Genomic DNA, 8,852 nt, shown 5'->3' on the forward strand with positions numbered 1-8,852 from the left:
AAACAATCTTTGCCAAGAAAATACATCCAGATATTAAAAATTTAAGCACCAAGTACACATCTACGTTCTTTCAAAAACCCCCCCAGAGCCCCAAATCAAACAAACAAAAAACCCAAAAACACAACAAGAAAAAAAAACAATCTCCCCAAAAACCCCACAGAAGTTCTTCAAAGTCACAAAGGACAGTTGGGACTAACCTCCCACACATAGAAGAGCATACAGAGAAAATCATAGAATAGTTTGGGTTAGAAGGACTTTCAAAGCTCACTTAGTCCAACCCCCTGCCATGAGCAGGGACATCTTCACCCAGATCAGGTTGCTCAGAGCCCCGTCCAGCCTGGCCTGGAATGTCTCCAGGGATGGGGCATCTACCACCTCTCTGGGCAACCTGGGCCAGGGTTTCACCACCCTCAGTATAAAACATTTCCTCCTCATGTCTGGCTCGAATCTCCCCTCCTTAAGTATAAAATCATCACTCCTTCTCCTATCACAACAGGCCCTGCTGAAAAGTCTGTCCCCATCTTTCTTATTGGCCCCTTTTAAGTACTGAAAGGCTGTAATAAGGTCTCCCCAGAGCCTTCTCTTCTCCAGGCTGAAAATGAAGAAGAAAACACAAAAAATCAGCCAGGACAGCCCTCAACAGCTTTGATTTAGCAGACCCAGCCCTGGGGCGCAGCGGGTGGTTCAGCACAGGCAGACCCCGTCTTCCTCACTCCTCCTCAGAGAAGATCAGATGCAAACCTGCTCCAGTTCAAAAGCTGCAGCGGTTTGTCAGACTGGTGCTGTGTCTAAACTGGAAAAGGCTGGTCCCTCAGCACTGCATTTTAAATTGAGCACAGCAGCAAAATAACAAAGCTAGGAGGCTTATGGAGGAGATCCAGCTCCTGTCTAATTATTTGAGTGTGTAGGTCAGTCTGTCAGACATTGTACAGCTACACCGTATCTTGTGTTAGAAGGGGCATAATTAGTCTGTGAGGAAATCAATGCTAAGACATAAACTTGTATATTTCTGCTTGTTGTTAGATTTGCTCCAATGATTCATTCCTACAGGTTTCTTCATGTGTTTGGAAGTCCCCTTGCTCCCCCTTAAGTACACACTGAATTTAATAACTTTCTTTTTTTTAAAAAAAGTCATCATGTTCAATAGGAATAACCCATCCTGTTATTAACAAAGGCAAGGATTTGTAAAGTCAAATGCATTCCCACTCCTACTACTGGCTTCTACAATTTGCTCTGTTTGGATGTTTGGGCATAGAACAGAAAGGTCTCACTTTCTCCCATTCAGGAAACCAGTGCTATAGCTGGAAGACATGGAAGAAAACAATAAAATGATTGTATACAAATAGTTATGTTTCTCTTGCTGAATTTATAGTATCATTTTTTAAAAAAGCAAAAGCATGTTTGTTGGAGACTACTGTACAATCAGTTAACATGCTCAAGAAATCAGCAACAGAAAGAAGTCAGTCAGCTTCAACTTTCAGAAATTTAAAAGATTTAGAAATAGTTCAAGCAATGAGATCTCAGAGCACATCTCACTTTGAGAGACAGTGTTTCCCATCCTGTTAAATATTCGCTGTGGGAAAGACTTAAACAATAGAGGGTAACTGGGTAAGGCTTGACCTGCGCTCTGAAATAACCTCAATTCAGGAGCAATAACCAGCATCGAGAGGAAGATGATGAAGGGAGTAGAGGAAAGGCTGAGGGAGCTGGGGTTCTTTAGCTTGGAGAAGAGGAGGCTGAGGGGTGAACTCATTAATGTTTACAGATATATAAAGGGTGAGTGTCACAAGGATGGAGCCAGGCTCTTCTCGGTGACAACCAATGGTAGGACAAGGAGTAACGGGTTCAAACTGGAACACAAGAGGTTCCACTTAAATTTGAGAAGAAACGTCTTCTCAGTGAGGGTGACAGACACTGGAACAGGCTGCCCAGGGAGGCTGTGGAGTCTCCTTCTCTGCAGATATTCAAGATCTGCCTGGACACCTTCCTGTGTAACCTCATCTGGGTGTTCCTGCTCTGGCAGGGGGATTGGACTGGATTATCTTTTGAGGTTCCTTCCAATCCCTAACATTCTGTGATTCTGTGTGTGATTCTGAATAACGTTACCAAACCTAGACATTAGGGTAAGAAGTTGCCATCCACCCTTTTCCTCCACACTGAGGTCTTCACCACAAGCAACTCCAAGTATTCAAACATACTCCATAGATTATTATACTATAACTACAAGCCACTGCTTTAAACAGTATAAATTCAGTAAACTTCCATTTTTCTGATGCTATGCAGCATAGCCACCAAAACCCCTCAAGCCAGTTCAGACAGATGTTCATCCTTTATTCTGTCCTAAACTACACCAGAGTTCAGCTGCAGGCTCTCCCATCCCGAGCAGGCCGCACCGTGACGGTGGGTGCGGTGGGTTGATGGTGAGACACAGTACAGTACGAGAATTGGTTCCTAAGCTGACCTAAGCTTGCAAAAACAACTACAGGCAAATTCCTTTTTGTGCCATGGGTGCAGGTTCAGGGCCATATTTTATAATGTCACCAGCAAGGCCTAATAAAAGGCTCTGGGATCTTGAACTTTATTTGTATTGTGACAGCCAGGTACCTAAGTTGCATTTTTACAACTAAGAGCTGCACCCTGCAGCCTCACCTCAAAGATTCCTTATTTTTGTTATCCTTCTAGTTGGTGTCAAAGTCAAGCACAAGATCTCTTACGATGTGACAACACCCTGTGAAGTGTAAGACACTATCAACATCTACCAGTAAGCAGCCATACTAGGAACAAATATTTTAGAGGCAAAGCGCTTCAGTGAGTTTTAATAATAGATTTATACAGCACATGTCCTCTCCACACCTGATGCTAAGCACTGTAACATGGTCAGAGAACTCCTTTCCAAATATAAAAAGCCAGGGTGTCAAACAAAAACTAACTTGTGTTGGGTAAAAAAGCAGTGAGCCCAATTTATAAATAGCAACCAGCCTGAGAAGGAGACAGATATACACCCTGAGGTTGGGTACATCCAAACCATCATTATCTATACCTCCAGCAAGATACGAAGCCCCAAATCAACATGGCCTGGACACAAGGACTTGTTTAGCAATTAATAAGGCTCCAGGAGCCTTATCAAAGAGCCTATCTGAAGGTAGATAGCACTTTGAGCATTAAAGCCCCCCAGTCACCTGCTCCAATTTAATTTTTTTCCAAGTTTACTGTCACACAGGCATGGCTCTTCAACTCTTTAACCACAACATATCTTTACTCTTAATAATGTTTTAGAGCTGCCTGTGGCCAAAACCAAACAAACCAACCACAACACAGAATGCATTTGGTTTGTTACTGCCAGTGTCTATGGGGTGCCCACATAACTAAACCCAAGGCCACGTTGTTCTGCACTCCGTGCACCCCACCAGCTCATTTCAGCCTGGAGAAGCCATCGCACCTGCAACAGGACAGGCCACATTTCTAGTCTTCATGTGCCAAAGACACAAACACGCTGGTCTAGGCAGAACAGCTTTTGCACTGATGCTGCTCTTTATTTTCCTCTCTTTTTGTGAAATACAGAGACAATTTCTCAGCAGAGCCTTTGGGGAAAGAGCTTTACTCAAAACCACTAGTCCTCTGCCTAGCACAATAAGAGCAGAGAATGCAAATTAGTTTCAATAAAAGCAGCTGGCAATCAGCAAGAAAGGGCCGGTCTCCAAGAGTAAAACTGGTTCCTCTAAGGATAAGAGTTAAAAGGGGAAAAACATAAGAAAATGAATAAAGGAAGAACAAATGCAAACAGCATGGAGGGGTGCACAGAAGAAGAAAAATCTAAGGATGCAATTAAAAAAAAAAAACACAGAGAAACTGACAAAGAACAGCTGGGGGTAAAAAGGAAAGAAAAGCACAGATAACTGTAATGCCAAAGAAAAGGACCATTAGAAAAGTCTAAGGGAAAACATGTGCAGCCCAAACAACATAAAATAAAAATCATGGAAGGCAGCAGATAAGAGTGGAGCTGGCGCCAGTCACGAGCTCACGTTCTAGCCTGGTTCGCAGGGGTTGGTACGTCCAATAATGGGTTTCAGCATCCCTCCTACTGCACACCTGGCCCTTTCACAAGAACTTGTGCACCCATCTCCTCTGAACTTCTGCGATAGTGCAGAAAGTCCATACCCGAGTGGGGCAGAACCCCCCACCCTGCATGCAGTCAGACCCCTTTTCCACGTCCCTCCACTTTGGGAAGCCCACAGACACCTGCAAAGGACCAAGAAAAACCCAGCAGTATTGTTACCACCTGTTTAAATTTAAAAAAACTAATTCCACAAGACTGACACTTTCACTGAGTCTCATTATTGCATCTAATTTTGATAAATTGATTAGAGAGACAATACATCATAGTCACAGAAGCAGCCTTCCCTTGTAGCTGTTGTAGATAGGCTGATATAAGGGGAAAATACAAATATTTTGGCACAGTTAGCAACCTCTGCTCAAGAGAAACCTAAAAATCAAGTGTCTTGCATACTACAAGTCAGTGTCACAAATCACTAAGCCTCCATCTTGCATCTACAGACCCAGCTCTGGTTTCTGGATTTATCAACATCCTCCACCAAATGCTTGGTTAACACAGAAAACAAGTCCCTTTAATATTGCACAGAAGAAAACACAAATGCAAGCAGTTACTTTGCTCATAAGCTTTTCAGCCCCAAAGAATCTCACCAGCAAACTACACAATGTAACTCTTTTGACCCCAAGAATGGTGCCCCCATCTTTAATAGAGCAGCTGCTTAAATAGCATACATTAATTACACAGGGTGGAAAGTGGTGTCTTCGACACTCACATGAAACTGCAGGAGAAAGTCCTATCATTGCAGACCATTTATTTAGATGAAGTTTTGACCAGCATACTGATGGACTTGACACAGAAGTCTCTGCCAAGTTGTTAATATACTTTAAATTATGCTTTTACTTTCACAGCTTTAATACCGAATAATTCGATTGGGGCATGCCCTACACTCTGAGAAATTCTGAGACTTCTAATGACTAATGCAGTCAGAAACTTCTAGTCACATTGACTCTGTGCAAGCACAGAGCTTGCATTTTAAAGAGAGAAAGATGCAACTACCTTTTCGGCACCTAAAACTGGGGTACAAGAAACCAAGCGAAGCAGGATGGAGAAGACAACAAAAAGCCCCTGAAACCAAACTAGTAGTAGGGCAAAAGACAAAGAGAGAATATTATCACACATTCTCATCCGCTCAAGACACATGTATGCCTAAAGGGCTCACAAATATCTGATCTCTGGCTGTTTGCTATATTAAGCATACAAGGCCTGCTTCCTCTGTTACCTACAGTAATTACCGTAGCGTTCGTCTTAACAAGTAAAAATCTCTAAAAAAAATTAAAAAGTGGGAGGAGGAGGCCTGCACTATTGCAGTTTTACATCTACAACCTCATGGGCTGCCACTACCGCTAAGACAATTACAGTATTTCAAGAGCACAGTTCCCTAAGGTAGCAGGCAGTTAAGGCCTTTATATACTGAAAGAGATGCCCTTCCACATTAGCATGGCCTATTAGCCACAAACAGGATTAAGAGCTCAGCAAACCCTCACAGAGCCCACATCTGTCAACATAACTCTTTCCCATAATGGGCAGAAAGGAAGGTAACTTCTCAGCTTCACAGAGCACTTACTGGAAAGCTGATACTACAATAATTAAACAAACAAACAACAACAACAAAAGGGAGCAACACAGAACAGCACAATCATGGAGACCCCTCAGGATCTCTTACCTTGTGAAAAAAATGCCACCTGTTACAGAACTTGTGGTCTTCCAGAGCAGCCCTGCTGTTTCTCTGGTGGCCCCGTACAGCGACCAGCCTTGGGGATCTCCAGAGAACCTAATAGCCAAGATCTCTTTGCAGGACATTTCTCCAAGTCTGACAGGATTTCCATAATCAGTCAAAAACCACAGACATCCCAACTGGCATGCAAGAGAAATTGCTATTGGACATCATGGACATTAATCCACCCATAAATGCTTCTTGCAGTGCATGATGAAGAGACTATTATGGAGACAGAGATCACTCTATTCTGGAGCACCTGAATCAAAGCAGTTCAATCAAGAGATGCCAGATCCACTCCTGAAGGGTTCAGATGACTGCAGGAACATCTGGGGCATATCTATAAAAGCAAAACCCAGCCCAATTTGGCAGAGAGAATTAGCGCTCGGTTCTTTCAAGCCCTGACACTGCTGTCAAAGATCAATGTGCGGTCCCCATGACTGCAGTGCTGCATGCTGAACCAGGGCAGGTCTCCTGTGACCCTTCACAGAGAAATTCTTTCAGCTCCTCTACACCACAGCTTCTTGGTAGCACACACACCATGGGGAAGAGCCTTGCTGGGCTTCAAAGTAACAGGAGAGATGATGGAGAAGGAAAATTCATAACAGAAACGAACATGGAAACTGCATCACATTACCTTACACATTAAGTGCCACGGTCAAAAGATGTAGTGTACCATCCCATAAGCCAGCTTATATCACCTAATCAGCATGTATATCTTATATATATGCAAAAGCATTTCTGTCTACTTAATGCATGAAAAAACATGATTAAAAAAAAAAAAAATCAAGGTTATTTTGCTAGCATACAGATATAGCAGCAACCACTGAGGAAACAGTCCTCACTGTTACTATACGCACCTCCAAACACGCAGCAACAAACCATGGTCAGGCAGGGAGCGCGACAGAGGGTTGTCACCTCACACGGGACAATCTCCAAACACGCCTGACACTCTAAGGTAGCTCCAAAGCTCAGGTGGTGATCCACAGGTAGGAGCTGTGGGCATGCGGCTGCTGCTAAGTATGTCTCAAGCAAAGCAGTGCCACCGGCCTGTGAACACCTATCGCACCCCAAAACGGTGTAAAGCACGCTAAGGACTAGAAAGGTTTTCCAATGGCCACCCTGACAGGGTCCAAAGATGTCCGGCTCTGTAAATGGCTTGTCTTTATCTCTGTATGTCTGGCATGCTCTTCTGTGTCACCCTGCATTTGTGGTGAACAGCTCTGCAAAAACCTTCTCGAGGAGCAGAGTAAGAGACCTGTGCAAGTCCACGCTGGAAAAAGCACTAAAGAAACAGGTTAGTTCCTAGAGTTTCCCATATGATAAGGGGTATTCAACAGCTGCACCCGAAATTCCTGTTGCTAGATGCCACCTCTGTGTTTCCCACAAAGCCTGAGGGAAAGCAGCAGCTGCGACAGGGAGCAGTTCATTTATCTGACAAAGATCAATGAAATTCCACCTACAAAGGTTGAGAACAGTCTAAAACCAGCTTTCTTCTTAACTTCAGTCTACAAGGTCTGCATGTTATAAATAGACCACTAAAAGGCAGTTAAGAGAGGACGAGCAAAAAGTTATTAAAAATGTACTAATGAGAAACTCATTTTTTTTTTTTTTTTTAACAGGGCATCAGGGAATTCCTACAAGACTCCTGGTTCATTTAAAGGAGGAAATTTTTAACAAAGCTAAAAATAATTGACAATCACATTTTCAAAATTGAGAGAAACATGGAAACCCCAGGAGGTCCCAGCCCAGGGTGGTACCGCACAGACTGATAACAAAGCTCATCCAAATTTTGGGCAGGATCGGGACCTCGGAATGGAAATCCCTGTAACAGGAGAACATTTACTTTCCCTGCTGCTTTAAAAGAAGGTTTGAACCATAACCAGTTTAGAAACATAACAGATTTTTTCATTATTTATTTGTTTTTAGGTAACTAACAATAAAGAGAAGCCAAAAGCTATGAACCGAACTCACGTCAGGACATCGCAGGGAAACAACATACAGACATAAAAGCACGGTGCTTAAAATGAGACAAAAGTCACATTTTTACATTCAGAACGGATTATCTTGATTTTTTTTTCCCTGGGTCACCTTTTAATGCTTCCCTGAGATTTTACTTTTTTTTCAATAGGCTGCTTAAATACAGGTCTCGGTCGTTTCTCTGCACAATTGTACTCGTGGCTGGGGAACCGAAATTAATAAGGAGAAAAAAAAAAAGGCAAAACCCACAAAAAAGTCTTCTGCGAGTCTTTTAAAGAGTTATTTTCCTCATTAACGTCTCCGCAGTGCTTTTCAGGGGCTGACGTCCAACCGTGGCGCCGCTCGCCCCGCACACCTGAGCTCCCCGCCCGCAGCGGCGGGACCGGGGCCGCCCCGGGGCCTCCCCCGGCCGGGTCTCTCCCCGACGCGGCTTCGGTTCGGGGTTCGGAGCCAGCGGGGCCGCCCCGCCGGGAAGGCGCCCCGAGCTGCCTGCGGCCCCCCCTTCGCCCCACACGCTGCGGCGGCAGCTCTCGCCCGCCCGGTTCTCCTCCGCACGCACCGGCTTTTAAAACTTTCCGGTTCTAACCGCGGCGTCCCGGCCGCTCCCGCTGCCCCGGGAAGGAGCACTCGGAGCCAAAGTCCGCAGGAAGTTGGGCCGCCCGGGAGCCGAGTCCCCCGCCCCGCCGGGGATACCGCGGGCTCGACCCGCGCCGTGCCAGCGCTCCCCGCCGCCCCCTTCCCAGCGCCCCGCCGGCCTCCCACGGGACAGCGGGCGGCAGCGGGCGGCAGCGGGCCGCCGCGCACCCCCGCTCGGAGCTGCACTCACCGAAGGGACGGGCAGCGCTGGGAGAGAGGCAGAGCCCGAGCTGGCCGCCGGCAACTTCCCCGCTCCGCCACACGTGGGGCTGAGCCGCGGGCTGGCTTCCCTCACCGCTCAGCGCAGAGGACGTGGCAGCTCCTTCCCTCCCTCCTCCTCCTCCTCCTCCTCCTCCCCGGCCGTGCCGCGCCGGAGGCTCCTCCCGGCCCCGCTCTGGCGGGATGCGGGGC

The 8,852-nt window shown here is 45.8% G+C and overlaps 1 protein-coding gene across 1 annotated transcript in view; it reads right to left on the reverse strand.

Moving 5' to 3' along the window:
- SMCO4 (single-pass membrane protein with coiled-coil domains 4) overlaps positions 1-8,782 on the reverse strand; it is a 28,891-nt gene extending 20,109 nt beyond the window's left edge. Inside the window, exon 1 of the mRNA XM_065850867.2 lies at positions 8,632-8,782. The gene's annotated coding sequence lies outside the window, so the exon portion shown is untranslated. The remainder of the gene's footprint in view (positions 1-8,631) is intronic.
- Between the last annotated feature and the right edge of the window lie 70 nt (positions 8,783-8,852).

The sequence above is a fragment of the Patagioenas fasciata genome, chromosome 1 (genome assembly GCF_037038585.1).
Source record: "Patagioenas fasciata isolate bPatFas1 chromosome 1, bPatFas1.hap1, whole genome shotgun sequence".
In the NCBI taxonomy this organism is placed as follows: domain Eukaryota; kingdom Metazoa; phylum Chordata; class Aves; order Columbiformes; family Columbidae; genus Patagioenas; species Patagioenas fasciata.